The sequence below is a fragment of the Lissotriton vulgaris genome, chromosome 2_1, assembly GCF_964263255.1.
Source record: "Lissotriton vulgaris chromosome 2_1, aLisVul1.2, whole genome shotgun sequence".
Classification (NCBI taxonomy): Eukaryota; Metazoa; Chordata; class Amphibia; order Caudata; family Salamandridae; genus Lissotriton; species Lissotriton vulgaris.
Genome location: NC_141687.1, coordinates 1,575,111,762 through 1,575,128,561, shown reverse-complemented (window position 1 = coordinate 1,575,128,561; position 16,800 = coordinate 1,575,111,762). Strand labels below are relative to the sequence as shown.

The window sequence follows — 16,800 nt, the reverse complement described above, 5'->3', positions numbered from 1 at the left end:
TAGTATTGGCATTAAATACCATATACTTAGTCTTGTCGATGTTAACGACTAAATTTCTATGTTTGCAGAATTTAATAAACTATTTTAAAACCCTCTGCATGCCCATAGGGGATTTTGAGAGAAGCAGAGTATCATCTGCAAACATTAATGCAGGAAACCTCAGCAAGGCTAATTTTGGGGAATCGATATCTTTGATTGATAGTGGGTCTTCAATGAGCCCATTAAGAAAAAGGGAGAAGAGGGTGGGGGCAAGGACACAGCCCTGCCTAACTTCTTTCTCAACCGGAAAGGGCCCTGTTAGCTGACCATACTTCCCTAAGCGCACTCTGGCATAGGTGCCATCGTGTAGGTGTTTGAATTGGTGGCACAAATAGGCTGGCACCCTAATTGATGATAACATTGCCCAGAGTTGGTTACGATCCACCATATCGAACGCTGACTTTAGGTCCACAAACGTTAGATATAAACTTCCCCGGTCCAGGACAACGTGCTTCCAATAAAGAACTTGGAGCCGGAAGAGTTGATCAATGGTAGACGTTTTGGCCCTAAAGCCTGCGTAGCGGGGAGTCAGTATATTTTTATTGTTTACCCAGTCCTGTAGGCGTTGTAAAAGTAGTCTCGCATAGATTTTCTGACTGACATCGATAAGGCTAATGGGCCTGTAATTTGATGGTTCTAACGGAGAGCCCTTCTTAAAAATGGGGATTATCTCCACCCCCAACCATGTGGCTGGCAGAGGTAGGCCCTGCAAAATTGCATTGTAGAGTAATAAAAGATAGGGAGCCCAGACTACTAGTTCTTCTTTGAAGAGGTCGCCTAGGATCCTAGCTAACCCAGGGGCTTTGTTCGATTGCAGGGAATGCACTGCAATAAGAACCTCGTCCAAGGTGAAAAGTGGTATGGGGCAATTAGGGTCTATATCCGTCAAAACAGTAGGGACTAAACTATTTGATGTTAGGGGGGTAGAATATAGCTCTTTAAAATTTAGGGACCAAGATTCTTTGGGTATATTTGGATCAATTAAGGACCTACCTTCTGGTTTCCCTGTGTGAACTAGATTCCAGAAGGACCGTGTATCTTTGGCTTCAAGTGCCAATCTGATGGCGTACCATCGTTTTCTACCCACTCTTTTTTTGCAATAAAAATCATTAATTTATAGGCACGCCTAGTTTCGGTCACGGCGGCCGGGGAACCTTGTTTCAGTGCCGTAAGAAGCCCCTGCTTCATTTCTTTACAACCCCCATTAAACCACGGGTGTTTAGTAACAAAAGGCTTGGGTTTGATAGGGGTTGTTTTGTAAAAGGAGTTTGCCAATAAGGTAGGTAGTTCCTCATGCAACCCTGACAGGGACCTTTGTACACTGTTACCAAATGGATGAGTCGTGATTAGGTTTGCCCTTTCTAGGAGGGGGATTATACTCAGGTACAATTTACCCAAATCTTCAGTGGATTTATTCATGTTAGCCCATCTGATTCTCCTCCCACCTTGAATTATTCTGAGGTCGCTATTTTCGTAAGTTTCGTTGGCTTCAGTTATCAATTGAAAGTTAATCTCAGTTGACGGGATTGTGGTCGCTTTCCGTACGACTAGAGATTTGGAAATTGAGGATCCTAGGCCATAGGGGCATACTAACCATGAAATAATCAATTACAGAGGTATGACCCCTTCCACTGTAGGTTGGTTGCCCTGGGCTGTCCCCCTTAAAACATGCTCTAATAGAAAAAGAATAGGTTATGGGGGTTAGCTGAAGAACCGTGGATGACCACTGTTTAGCTGGTTACATATTTGGGTGGGGGATTGACCATATTTCATCCTCATCTGATGAGGTGTGGTGGACTCCAATAAGTGGTTCGTAATAACAATTGAAGTCACCACCAATCATCAACTCAACATCTCCCGGGAGGGAGTGCAAAAGAGAGGACAAAGAGTCTAGGGTTTAGGAGGTGCCCCCCTGTCCTACTGGCCTCGAGTAGATATTAATAAGTGCCAGTTTAGGTGTTTTGGTATATAACAATATAATACAGGTTATATCAGGGCTGTTGGTGTCTATTCTTTTAACAGATAACCCAAGATGAGCACCTATCCAAATACATAATCCCCCCGATGGTCTACCTCTAGGACCTTTCAAAGCTGGCTCCATAAACGTGACATAACCCAGTCTATGTATAGGGTTAAGAGCCCATGTTTCCTGGAATATACATATCCCGTGGAGGTCTACATAGGCACACCAGTCAGGATTATCCTGGTTGGTGCGAGACCTGCTACATTCCAGGTTAGAACTTTTAGGGTTGAGTTATGATTATGGATTCTAAGTAACTGATTACCACAATTAACCAAGATATTTGAACCATCAAGAGCATTTGTAGGTCCTTTTCGTACTATGTTGGATGGAACAGGGGTAGGGACAGTAATGTGGGCTGTTGGTAAGGTTAATGCTGATCCCCTTGGTGATGAATCCCTATCCAGGGAGAGTTCATCACTAGAGGATAGCAGGTCGGTAAGATCTTCTGCACCCGTCAGCTCCAGTCTAACATCTAGTGGTGGCTTGGCAAAATCTTGTCCAGATCCCTTTTCCACAGATCCCCCGATGTTTAAAATATACTATTCTGTACTGACATTTGGGGCACAGAGCGTCAGTCGCAGTCCCCGAGGCCTCAAAGGGCATCAAATCTATTGAAGAGCATGATGTTCCCTAAAGGGTTTGTGTTCGGCAATTCGTCCGGTGGGAATAAGTCTCTTGCAGTTGGGTACCGGGGTTCATAAAAGTGAGACAGTAGCAGTGTAAGAATTCCAGGCAACAGAATATTTTGGGGACAATTGCAAATAAATTCGACGCACCTCCAGTCTCTGAAATTAATAATAACACAGTCCCCCACCGTGGTTTTGGTGCTCTTGCCAATCCAGTTCACTCTCCAGTTCACTCTCCTAGCAAACAGAATTTCTGCTGTAATATTTGTTGGGAGTGGTCATTCCTGGTTGAGCCAGAAGGTGCACTTATTTTTGAGTTCTGCGTAAGTCTCCCTTTTTCCCTGCGCCATAGCGGGGACCCCCGCCAAAACCACCACAAAGGGCGCTGATTTTGGTGGAAGATCGATGTTGGGCAGGGGATCAGTGTTCTGGACCAAGGGGGTGTTTTGAAATCTTGGTGCAGTACTTTCGGCAGCTGTTTGATGGGGTTTGTCCCTTGTAGCAGTATTTGTACCTGGTGGCAAAGTGGGAACTAAGGCATCAACAGAGGTTGGGGCAGGGGATCTTTGGGTAGGGGCAGTTCGACTTTTTGATGCTATAGCAGCGTTGTGATCGATTGGCCTTGGGCCTGGAGTTTTAGTCTGCCTAAGAGTAGAGTCATTAGCCCTCAGACCCACTTTCTTCTGGAGTGATGCGACTGAGAGTTCAAGGCAGACTAATCTATTCTCAATTGAAACCAGTCGTGTGGTAATTGGGGTACAGAATGTTTTTAACGTACTTTCCAGTTTCTTCCAAAACAATGGGCCCATATCAGGTTGGACTTCTCCCCCAGAAAGTTTTTTGGTCCACTATGCTCTTCTATGTCAATCGTTGGTAGATGGGGTGGACTAGATGGAAGTCTGACAGCTGGGACTTCGCTGGTCACGTCCATTTTACCAGTTTTGGCTTTTTTGCCTCCTAGAGTGGTTTGTACGCCAGTGCGCTTCCTTTTAGCAGCCGCTCCCATATCTCGGTGAGGCAGACATGATTTTGCATTGGAGGAAGAGCGGGTTTTAATATTAGGGGAGAGTATAGCCTTGGCGGCATTATGGACAACCGTCCCAGTAGGGGAGTTTGAACTAATATCATGGATAACAACCAGCTGTGATGTGTCACTTCCCTCTACAACTCCCGAGAGAGGCAGTGTATCCTGAGAGTTAGATAGATGGCAAATTGGTAATCTTGCCCTCGCCAGGCTTCGCAATGAAGATCTTTTATCAAATGCGGTTTCTAAAGAAAGTCTCTGTTCGGTGAGTTCGATATCCTTGGCCAGGGCTGATGATACCCTAACTAGAAAGTAATCCAGGGTGCCTAATAATGAACCCCCGGTTGATTTCCTAGAATTTGGGCTTCAGATGGTACAGTTGTCATGATTGCTTTTAAAAGCCTGTCAGTTAAACTCCTTGATAGGAAGGGCCAGTTACATTAAAACAGATGGAAAGAAGACTGACCTTTATTCGCAGGGGCAAATGGAAGAGGTGTGGCCCGTCCCGTCCTTGGCCGGTCTTGAACGGGCTTAAACGGTCCCACCCTTGGCCCGGGCTTCACCCGGCTCGTCCCGCGTGCGTCCCGTGAAGTGGGTCTCCGGTGTGGTTTTAAGCGCCTTCCGGCGCTGCCGCGCCGTCAGCTGAGCGCCCCGCTGCTGAAGGCTGCCGGAATTCGTAGTCCCAGGGCGACGGTGCTGCTTCGACACCCCCGTGACTCCTGGCGGTGGCGGCGTGGTCCCAAGTTTAGTGGAGCAAGGTTGCGGCATCCAAGGTAAGTCTGTGTTAGCAGGTTGCTCTGTCCCCCAGCTCCGCCGGCCTCCGGTGTGGTTTTAAGTGCCTTCTGGCGCTGTCGCGGCGTCAGCTGAGCGCGCCGCCGCTGATGCTGCCGGGATTCGTAGTCCCGGGGAGGCGGCGCTGCTTCGACACCCCCGTGACTCCTGGCGGTGGCGGCGTGGTCCCAAGTATAGTGGAGCAAGGTTGCGGCGTCCAAGGTAAGTCTGTGTTAGCAGGTTGCTCTGTCCCCCGACTTCGAGTCTAGAACCTGTCCCAAAGTCGAAGTGTTTCGGATTCTAAACTCCGACCTGCAGACTGCCTCACAGACTCCGACACTCAACGAGAGTAATCAAACTGTTCTGACAGGAAAGGATAGTGGAATGTCAGCCGCTAGTTATATTAGCTGGTGGCCATTTATGCAGATATCTGAACACCCTGGTTTGTCCAAACCCATAATCTCTGGTATTGACAACTGGTCCGAAGCACTAAATGATGTGAAGGAATTTAATTAGTAACAATGAAAAGTGCACAAACCTAACACAACTAATGCACAAGAAAGGAAAATTGACTAAACTACTAATCTTAGGGTCCGGAGTACCGCGCTACTCACTGAAAAAGCCTCGCTGGGGATCGTAAGCGCACTATAAACACATTTACAAATCACAATTACAGTTTACAATCAAGGCTCAAACTACATGCTGTGCGTACGCTGGGGACAGAATAGAGCCTGCTGACAATAACATTGTGATTTTTAAAAGCTATCGTTAGTTGAATCTGAATCGAGCAGTATGGGTAACAAAGTGCAGATTTGTAAAGCACACGTCACTCCCTCTGGTATCAGCGCTAAACACAGTTGTTAATTGTTATCAAAGGAGCCTATATCATTGACCTCAGAAGAATGAAAGGCTGAGTGGCCATCGGGATTCAATACTGTGACCACCGATAATGCAATTGTGGAGTGGCAAGAGAGGCATCGGCGCTCGCCTGAAGTACATGTTCTTAGTCACAAAACACTGACAGTTGTGTGTGAGTTCGGGCCAAACTGTCTTGAATTAAAGTAAACTGAGGAACAAAGCAATCTGTGTAAGAGGAATGCAGAAACAGAAGCACGTGCTCAAAACACGGACGGAATGCGGGTTGTTGTGGGGTAGGACGGAGCTAGAAACGCAGTGGTCTCCTTCTGGAATGCCAACTTTTGGCCGAGGCCCTCCTTTCATCACTGCAGTCTGAGAGCATGTGCTCCTTTTAGCCAGCATGGGGAGTTATCATCCGGACCTGTATTCGGTTCTAGGTTAGTAATAGCAAGTGTCGTTTGACCTAAAGTAGGCGGTCTTGTGAAACAAGCTTCATAGGTTTGTCACCTAGCCCCATGACTGCAGACACCGCATTCCCATTTCTGGACACCTCTGTTAGCAATCATTGTTAATTGTGCGTTAGACTATTCGATGTACCGGAAGCCAGCACAGACTACCACTCCCATGATGCTTCCATCGTCGAAGGAATGGGAGTTGAAACGTGTTTGACTGGACATGAGGTAACAACCTAATGCGGAGAAAGAACAGTGCAACGCACCGCCCTCTTGAAGTCCCCTAAAGTACCAAGCATAAGTGAGTGCCACTTACCCCTGCGGACCGATGCTATCGACCCTTTACACGGAATACGCTGCCTTGTTTGAGTGCTTACTAAATAATAGATTGCGCTTTCATGTGACCAGATTAATTGGCTGGTCACAGATGTCATCCTTGCATCTGAGCAATGTTTTGCCACAGACTAGAGAGTTACTGCGATTAATCTTCAGAGACTCACCCTTTCGAGTATTTTTCGCCAGATCACTAAGGGGCACCCTTTTGCAAAAAAAACATTTCTGTCCTGATGATGGTCTTATAGTCACCTGCAATCAAGACAGAAACGTCGACTTCTTCATCATCTCCATAAGCAATTCATCTGCACCAACAGTTCACCATCGTACATTGTCTGACTTGGTTACAGCTTATAATTTACAGGAGCTGATGAACTGTTATGAACTGATTTGTTGATTTGTGTATACTTCTGTCCATAGCATTTTTTGGCCTAAAGTTAATTTGTTTATTATATCCCCGTACATATATTTATTTGCTGATTGACTCAATACAAGATTTTTCAGATAAAATTACCTTCCCTTGTGCTTTTTCCCTTATCCCTCACTTATCATTGATTGTTTCTATCTAAGAAAAGTTTCGCGTTATCCTATGGACACATTGGAGTTAGATCTTTGTTAACTAACTCACAAATTGATCATAAGTCAATAGACAAACTAAATCCCTTGTAGCTATCTTTTACCTCAATTACTTACCCCAAGCGGCAGTGGCTGCCTTGTTCATTCACTCGGTGCCAACAGCACCTCCTCCCTCTTCCATCTGAGCTGGCTGTCACCCTCCCACACAGAGGTCTGTGGCGCAGATCCTGCATGGGAGGGAGGCTGGGCGTGGGAGACAGGCAGCACGCAGCCTGGAATACCGAGCCCGGCGCTCGATCTCGCACCGGGGAGAGGGAGGGGGCGAAAGAGGGCAGGGCAGGCATCCAAAGGGAGGGAGAGCGGTGAATGACGAGAGGCGGAAGTGAAGCATTTGGATGCTTGTATTGCGCATGTGTGATGGAGTCAGACAAAATAAGCCGTGAGCAGTGTGACATCAAAAAATAATGCAAGCAACTAACCAATCCCATTACAAACAAGCACTTCTTAATGCAATAGGACTCGTATTTACTCGAGTCCTATTGCATTGGAAACGGGGGGTGGGGGTCCAGGAAGGCACAAACTGGAGTGGGTAGGGGTTGAGGGGGAGGCCAAGAAGTCACAGACTGCAGGAGGGGGTGGGGGGGAACACAGGACAAAATAGTTTTGGAGTAAAGGGGTCAATAGCCAGGGAAGGATACACACGGCCCCTGGGTCCCGCGCTCCGGTTGCCGCAAGCTCAAAACACAGACGGAATGTGGGTTGTGGTGGGGTAGGATGGAGCACGAAATGCAGTGGTCTCGCTCCGGAATACCCACTTTTGGGCGAGGCCCTCCTTTCATCACTGCAGTTTGAGAGCATGTGCTCCTTTTAGCCTGCATGGGGAGTTATCGTCCGGACCTGTATTCGGTTCTAGGTTAGTAATAGCAACTGTCGTTTGACCTAAAGTAGGCGGTCTTGTGAAACAAGCTTCATAGGTTTGTCACCTAGCCCCATGACTACAGACACTGCATTCCCATTTCTGGACACCTCTGTTAGCAATCATTGTTAATGGTGCATTAGACTATTCGATGTACCGGAAGCCAGAAAACACTACAACTTCCATGATGCTTCCATCGTCGAAGGACTGGGAGTGGAAACATGTTTGACTGGACATGAGGTAACAACCTAATGTGGAGAATAACAGTGCAACGCACCGCCCTCTTGAAGTCCCCTAAAGTACCAAGCAAGAGTGAGTGCCACTTACCCCTGCGGACCGATGCTATCGACCCTTTACATGAAAAACGCTGCCTCGTTTGAGTGCTTACCAAATAATAGATTGCGCTTTCATCTGACCAGATTAATTGGCCGGTCACAGATTTCATCCTTGCATCTGGGCAATGTTTTACCACAGACTAGAGCGTTACTGCGATTAATCTTCAGTGACTCACCCTTTCGAGTATCTTTCGTCAGATCACTAAGGGGCACTCTTTTGCAAAAAAAACATTTCTGTCCTGATGATGGTCTTATAGACACCTGCAACCAAGACAGAAACGTCGACTTCTTCATCATCTCCATAAGCAATTCATCTGCACCAAGAGTTAACCATCGTACATTGTCTGACTTGGTTACTACCTATAATTTACAGGAGCTGATGAACTGTTATGAACTGATTTGTTGATTTGTGTATATGTTATGTTATGTTAAAGGTGTTTGTATAGCGCACGGCTGCCCCAGCCAATGGGCGCCCCGGCGCTAGCTGCCATTGTCCAATGGAGACTGCTGAAGATGAAACTGAAGTGAACACAACATAACTAACCGAAAAGGTGAGTTTTAATAGCTTTTCTGAAGGATAGAAGATCCTTCAACTCACGAATCTGGGCTGGAAGTCCATTCCAGAGCTTTGCCGCTAGGTATCTAAATGAGCGGCCGCCCATTCGGCTTAATTTAATGCGGGGGATAGTGACTAGGTTCTGTCCCTCCGACCGTAGAGTGCGCCGAGGAGCGTAGGATGAGAGGAGTGGACAAAGCATGGGGGGGGAGGCGAGTTTCAAAATTTTAAAAGCAATGCATAGGGTTCTAAAATGAATCCTCTTTTCAACAGGGAGCCAATGTAGGCTCTTGAGAGTAGAGGAAATGGATTTGTGCCGGGGAAGACCCGTCAGAGCTCTTGCGGCAGCATTTTGAACTCGCTGTAGTCTGGCTTTCTCGGCCACGTTAGTTCCCAGCAGCAGGGAGCTAGCGTAGTCCAACTGCAAGAGAATAGATGATTGTACCACAACTTGGCGGGTCTGATGGTCAAAATATTTTAAAATAGGCCATAGGTTTCGTAAAATTCCAAAACATGTGGCAGCCACTTTTTTAGTGTGGAGGGTAAAGTTCAAGGCAGAGTCCACCCATACTCCGAGGTTTTTTACCACATTTTTGGGTACAGGTGGTTGATCCATAGTTTCAGGCCACCAGTTACTTCCCTAGGCCGTTGTGTCTTTACCTAGCAGCAGGACCTCCGTCTTGCCGGCATTAAGTTGGAGGTAGTTAGATGACATCCAGCTGGTGATATCTGCGAGGGTTTGTTTAAAATTCTGTGCACTCAGGCCACTCTCGTATTTTAATGCTACCAGCAGCTGGGTATCATCGGCGTAGGACACCAGTGAGAGCCCGCGCTTCCTGGCTACCTCTGCCAACGGAAGAACATAAACATTGAACAGGGTGTATACTTCTGTCCATAACATTTTTTGCCTAAAGTTAATTTGTTTATTATATCCCCTTACATATATTTATTTGCTGATTGACTCAATACAATATTTTTCAGAAAAAATTACCTTTCTGTGTGCTTTTTCCCTTATCCCTCACTTATCATTGATTGTTTCTATTTAAGAAAAGTTTTGCGTTATCCTATGGACACATTGGAGTTAGATCTTTGTTAACTAACTCACAAATTGATCATAAGTCAATAGACAAACTAAATCCCTAGTAGCTATCTTTTACCTCAATTACTTACCACAAGCGGCAGTCGCTGCCTTGTTCATTCACTCGGTGCCAACAGCACCTCCTCCCTCTTCCATCTGAGCTGGCTGTCACCCTCCCACACAGAGGCCTGTGGCGCAGATCCTGCATGGGAGGGAGGCTGGGCGTGGGAGACAGGCAGCACGCAGCCTGGAACACCGAGTCCGGTGCTCGATCTCGGACCGGGGAGAGGGAGGGGGCGAAGGAGGGCAGGGCAGGCATCCAAAGGGAGGGAGAGTGGTGAATGACGAGAGGCGGAAGTGAAGCATTTGGATGCTTGTATTGCGCATGTGTGATTGAGTCAGGCAAAATAAGCCGTGCACAGTGTGACATCAAAAAAGAGTGCAAGCAACCAGCTAATCCCATCACAAACAAGCACTTCTTAATGCAATAGGACTCGTATTTACTCGAGTCCTATTGCATTGGAAACGGGAGTTGGGGGTCCAGGAAGGCACAAACTGGAGTGGGTAGGGGTTGAGGGGGAGGTCAAGAAGTCATAGACTGCAGGAGGGGGTGGGGGGAACACAGGAGAAAATAGTTTTGGAGTAAAGGGGTGAATAGCCAAGGAAGGATAGAAACGGCCCCTGGGCCCCGCGCTCTGGTTGCCGCAAGCTCAAAACACGGACGGAATGTGGGTTGTGGTGGGGTAGGACGGAGCTAGAAATGCAGTGGTCTCGCTTCGGAATTCCCACTTTTGGGCGAGGCCTTCCTTTCAACACTGCAGTCTGAGAGCATGTGATCCTTTTAGCCTGAATGGGGAGTTATCGTCCGGACCTGTATTCGGTTCTAGGTTAGTAATAGCAACTGTCGTTTGACCTAAAGTAGGCGGTCTTGTGAAACAAGCTTCACAGGTTTGTCACCTAGCCCCATGACTGCAGACACCGCATTCCCATTTCTGGACACCTCTGTTAGCAATCATTGTTAATGGTGCGTTAGACTATTCGATGTAACGGAAGCCAGCAAACACTACAACTCCCATGATGCTTCCATCGTCGAAGGACTGGGAGTGGAAACATGTTTGACGGGACATGAGGTAACCACCTAATGTGGAGAATAACAGTGCAACGCACCGCCCTCTTGAAGTCCCCTAAAGTACCAAGCATGAGTGAGTGCCACTTACCCCAAGCGGCAGTGGCTGCCTTGTTCGTTCACTCAGTGCCAACAGCACCTCCTCCCTCTCCCGCCATGAGCTGGCTGTCACCCTCCCACACAGAGGCCTGTGGTGCAGATCCTGCATGGGAAGGAGGCTGGGCGTGGGAGACAGGCAGCAAATAGCCTGGAATACCGAGCCCGGCGCTCGATCTCGCACCAGGGAGGGGGTGAAGGAGGGCAGGGCAGGCAACCAAAGGGAGGGAGAGCGGTGAGTGACGAGAGGCGGAAGTGAAGCATTTGGATGCTTGTATTGCGCATGTGTGATTGAGTCAGGCAAAATAAAATGTGAGCAGCACGACATCAAAAAAGAGTGCAAGCAACCAACCAATCCCATTTCAAACAAGCATTTCTTAATGCAATAGGACTCGTATTTTCTCGAGTCCTATTGCATTATAAACAGAAGGGTGGGGGTCCAGGAAGGCACGAACGGGAGTGGGTAGGGGTTGAGGGGGAGGCCAAAAAGTCACCTACTGCAGGAGGGGTGGGTGGGGGGACACAGGACAAAAATAGTAAAGGGGTCAATAGCCAGGGAAGGATATAAAAGACAACATGTCCGTCAGGAAGAGGGACTAAGAAGTCGAAAACAAATCAAAAGGCAGCCTTTAGGAGTGAAGCCAATCAAAAATATGGCCAGAAAGTGGGCGGAGCTTCCCCCATTATACTGTATACAGCATCTCTCTGACGAGACAGCGCATGCGCTGCCTAGTCCGAGACCTAAAAAGGGCTGTTGATATAGAAAAAACACGTTAAATAGACAGATGCTTGGAAAACATCTTTGTGATAGTAATGGCCAGACTGTGATATTCCATTGTCAACAGTATGAATATGTTCAAGCGTCCCTGGATCAGGCGAGCACATATCAGAGGCACACAAAATACTGTGACCTCGTCATTAGCTGATTGTATATTTTTGTATAGTGCTGAGCAGTCAGATAATTGGATTTAACGAACAAATTAGAATTACAAAGTGAAGATAAATGGAAGGAACGTCAAGTTCACAATAAAATCATCAGTCCAATACTGTAATCCATGTTTTTTATTTTTCCAAATCTTTTTCCAAAATTCAAGTTCCAACAGAAAAATATCCAATCCAACGTGAAATATTCAATCCAATACAGGAAATAGTTCTATACAAATAAGTACTTCCGTATCCATGAATAATCACACCTCAGAAACAGGATACGCGTTTCGTCCTTCTAGGATGTCATCAGGGGTCATAAAAATAAATATAAACAGCTATAATATGCTGGTGACTGAATCCTTTTTGAATTGGGATAGAATCAATTCTTCGCCGCAATCCCCCTACACCGGGGCCTGTGTATTCACTTGTCCTATCACAAAAAACTTCTAGTATCCTTACATGTTCTGGTCCAAACAAATGTCTTCAAGCTTATTCCAATTCTACAATCTTGTCAAGCATATCAATATATAGAGTCCGAAATTCCAAACCGGCGACAACTGGTCCTGATAAATCTGCTGGGCACAGCGGATTTATCATGGACCAGAACATGTCAGGATAAAAGACGTCTTTTGTGATAGGACAAGTGAATACACAGGCCCCGGTGTACGGGGATTGCAGCGAAGAATTGATTCTATCCCAATTCAAATAGGATTCAGTCACCAGCATATTAAAGTTGTTTATATTTATCTCCGTAAACCAGTTATGCAGAACAGATGTTAGAAGAGGAAGATTTTATAAATATTTTTAAACATATATTAAACATGCCCTATCATGAGTGTAACTGCGATATTTCTGTAGTGGAACTTTTACCACTGTGTTTTTTCGGATCCTCTTCATTCTAGTTAGTTTGCACATTGATAAGCAAGCTGCCTTTCCATCATAGGCAAATACATATTATGAGAAGGTAATGTGTACAAGTACACAGGTAAAATGTAGTCAGTTACTAGTGCTTAAGGTATGGGTTAGCCAGGTCCAGAATTGCACCATCTCTGAAAAGTAGAGAAAAAGTAAAGGAATAATGGTGATGGCTTTATCGAGGAGGGGTTAACAAGGAAGGAACCCTTTTTATGCCTCCACAAACTAAGGCACTGGAGGCACATATTACTACTGCGGAAGTCATCTCAGGAATAGTACAGCTACTTATAGGGAGAGCTCCAGGCGCTATGGTTATACAGCCACTTTCTATAAAGTATTCTGCCCCTACTGGCTTCAATCCTGACATATCTCTATATGGATTTGCAGACAATGAGACACTTACACCCCTTAAGTGTGAGGCTGTCATCACAGTTGTCCCTAAGCCTGGGAAGGACTCCCCACAGTGCTCACATTAGCACCCCATATCCCTTTTGAATGTAGAAGCTAATATTTTCACAGGGATTCATTATTCCCACTATTATTCAAGCCCTCAATGAGCCTCTAGCGGAGAAGATACAGTCGAATCTAAACATTAACGGAGTGTGCTTCAGGGGACGTCAGTAAACGCAGACGATGTGCTGGTGATGCTCTCACACCCCACAACTTCACTCCCAGCCCTCCTAGAGAACTGCGTTGGTTTAGTCAGATATCAGACTTCAAAATAAACATCCTTAAATCAAAATTATAATCATTAACACTACATGCGAACTTCAGGAAGAACACCAACCCGTATACACTGTGAAGTGAATGCAACATCATATACCACATCAGTGTATAAAAATCTGTGGTACAGCTGACAAAATAGCAGCACTGAACTACAATGACTTGCTTAAGACCACACAGACATGCACAAATTGCAAATAGGTGGTCTCACGTGGCTGGCCGAATAGAGGAGGCAATGATTACCTTTTTCCTAAATTTTTTGCATATAATGCAAATGCTACCTTTGTTCCCAATTTTTAGAATCTCAGTACGACAATGAAACTCATGTAGATCCATTTTGAAAAATAGAAAGTACATCGAAACGTTTTTTCCTGAAAATAACTTCACTACCAAAAATATCCCCTGTACTAGATTGAACCAAAACTCAATGTGAACTTTAAATAGGTTACTTTTATCATAAAACACCACCCTTTTTAATTCTGCTGGCATTAACGATTGTAGCGGGGGAAACATATGCAGCAAATCCAGAGGTTTCGATCTGTTTAATGGAATAGAGTCAACAGGAAATAGGTCTCTAAATTCAAGTATGATCGAAATGTGAGAGGGGACATGTTCTTGGACCAAAAGCTCTTTATGCTGAGAGGTAAAGTTTGTTGAGGCATTTTTTTCTACTAGTGAAGATGGCTTTTTAAATGAACTTGGTGGAACATTTGTTTGAAATGAATGTGCAATTGGATTCAGATTGGGCTCCAAAACAGTAAGGAAGGGTTTAAAGAAAGATCTTCAATTTTTAAATGATCCCTTTTTGTAGATTTGTCATTAATTGTTAGGAGAACAGTATTATCAATCCAATTCACCAGATCATTTCCATTTTCGAGACCCAAGGGTTACATTTCTAATTTTTCAAATGTAAATAATTACCTTTTCTCATTTGGTATGCTGCGGACTTTTGCCTTCCCCCTTTTTTCCTTAGTCTCCTCATCGTTCCATTTTCCCTTCTGTTTTTGCTTATTTACCAACGGTTTTCCAGCATAACGGGCCACATTTTTTCCTTCGGAGGATCTTTTTGAACAACTCTTATCTCGTTATTTGAAAGAGTAACTGAGCTTAGTACCTGTTCTGTTAAATTGGTTATCCCCACTGACGTATGTGAGAAGAAAAAAAATTGCAAATAAGGTTTCCAATGTATGAAATCAGAATTAAAAACTGACTTATTTAAATGTTTTAAAATAGAGGCCAAGATGCCTTGCAAGACATTAATAGACTCTGATACATTAACATATGTCAATGGTAAATTTACACTAGAATTTAATGGAAAATCTGGAGTAATTGAAAGATCATCAATTTGAATTGTGTTTCAATCAAAGAGACCCATTTACCTTGTTGTGATTTGAATTGTGTTTCAATCAAAGAGACCCATTTACCTTGTTGTGACAAGCACTATTTCCAACAACCCAACCGCTCTCATTTCCTCTGTTCTTCAAAAAAAGAACTTAGGGGCTCATTTGGATGTTGTGACGTTTGCCACTATCGAGCCGGCGGTGGCGACTGCCACGACATCGTAACAAGTGAAACCCCCTCCATATTACCATGGGGGGAGGGGGGTTCGGAGCGGATGCAAAGTGCGTCTGCTGCTTCTCCGCCAGTCGGTAATCGTTACGATTGCCGGCCAGGCGGAATTGGGCCCTAATATGGTGGTGGTGCATAGCTGGAACCGCCATCCATATTAGGATATTTTGTTGTTAAGGACTCGCCCCCATGGAAAGACTGGTGGTGAGTCGCTCTGGGGGCCTGTTGCGGGTCAGGAGTGTGGGGGGGTGGGAGGCTGCACTTGGGGGGTACCACATTGCCATGAGGTGGCAGGCACTGCGCGGTGCCTGCCACGTTGTGCATGGGAATGCACGTCATGTCATTTGGACACTGCAGTGGGTGCTGCTGTGAGCAGGAACCGCAGCATTAATAACTTTCGGAATGCGACCGCCAGAGTGGCGGTTACATACTTATCAGGGATGCGGGACTGCCGCATGTCTGGCGGAGGGTCCCATTTCCATTGGAATGGCGGCGGACTTTCCTAATCAGCCCCTTTGGGTACTTGCTCAATATCTGGCAATGTAAAACTCATGTTGGTCTGCAGAACCCGTGATCCTGCCTCTGTTCTAGGATCTCTGGCCATATTTGTTAAAGCCATAGCTTGATTGCCTGATGACGGAGAAGGATATCCTAAAGCATTTTAAGTTTAACCAGGTACAACATTCTTACTTAAAAAAGGCTCATGAGAAACAAGAATGTATTTTTTCCCTAATGTACCAGTGGGTTATGAATTTTTGAGAGTTTTCTCCTCCATTTTTGGAAAAAAGTGTGTATTTGCCCCAAACTAGGCGAGGATCTAATATGAGCAGCTTTACAATGCCCCCTTAAGTTTTTCAGACTTTTCAAAGGCAAAAGAGGCTTTATAAAAATATTAAGATTCCCTGATTCTTTATAGTCTTATTCATCCTTTTTTCTTTAGTCATTAAGTAGTTTCTAAGAGCCTATACTTCAAGTACTGCAAGCTGCACTAGGCACCACCTCTACTGCCCCCAAAGCCACCCTCTGGACACACACCAGCAACAGCTTGCTACCGTTTACCTACAATGTGCCCAGCCCACACTCTACCAAGTACTAGACCATTGCCTGGATCTGGCTCATCGCAACCTTGACCCCCCTCATCATCTTGAAACAAAACACAAAGGAAGCCTCATGCTACTCATTGGTCTGTGCAAGCCCTAAGGAAAGGCTCACCTTCACTGTTGGTAGCCGAAACTTGTAAAGAGAAGGGACCAACAACAGGGCCAAGAGAACATGGATGAAACAGCGAAATGCTCTGGACAAGGAGAGGGCCGGCAGCCAAGCCCAAAGAGAGCAGCAAATTAACACATAGCAGACATGCAAGCTTGGGTGGCCAGGGGAGGGTCAATATAATACGCATGAGCACACTCAGCCCCTTTCACAGCCCTTTACGTTCTCAGTATAATTGAGCTACTAATATTCTTAACCCCTTCGCTGCGAAGGTAATTATCCCACAGTACGGGTGTGAGCAGGGCGCTGCGGTGCTCATGACGAGCCCAGCTCGTCATGAGTCACAGTGGAGCTGTGCTCATGACGAGCTGGGCTCGTCACGACCCCGCCCACTGATTAATTTGCCCGCACAGGCGGGAAATCATTCGTGCATGGGCGGAGCAGAGCCGTTATGACGAGCCCAGCTCGTCATGAGCACAGCTCCATTGTGACTCGAAGAGGTTAATGTTGTTATAGTAATCATATCTGGCACATTTACGTGAGTTGTCACCCCAAGGAAGATTGTCAGCCGTGATCGCCACAGTGCATCCGTCATGGTTGCTAGCTGAAGTCTAAAAAAGGTTTTATTCAACTACAGTGCCTCCACTA

At 45.8% G+C, this 16,800-nt stretch overlaps 1 protein-coding gene across 4 annotated transcripts in view; it reads right to left on the bottom strand.

Annotated features, from left to right (window-relative positions):
• LOC147732926 (histamine N-methyltransferase A-like) overlaps positions 1 to 16,800 on the bottom strand; it is a 196,162-nt gene that overhangs the window by 64,734 nt on the left and 114,628 nt on the right. The gene's annotated exons all lie outside the window — the stretch shown is intronic.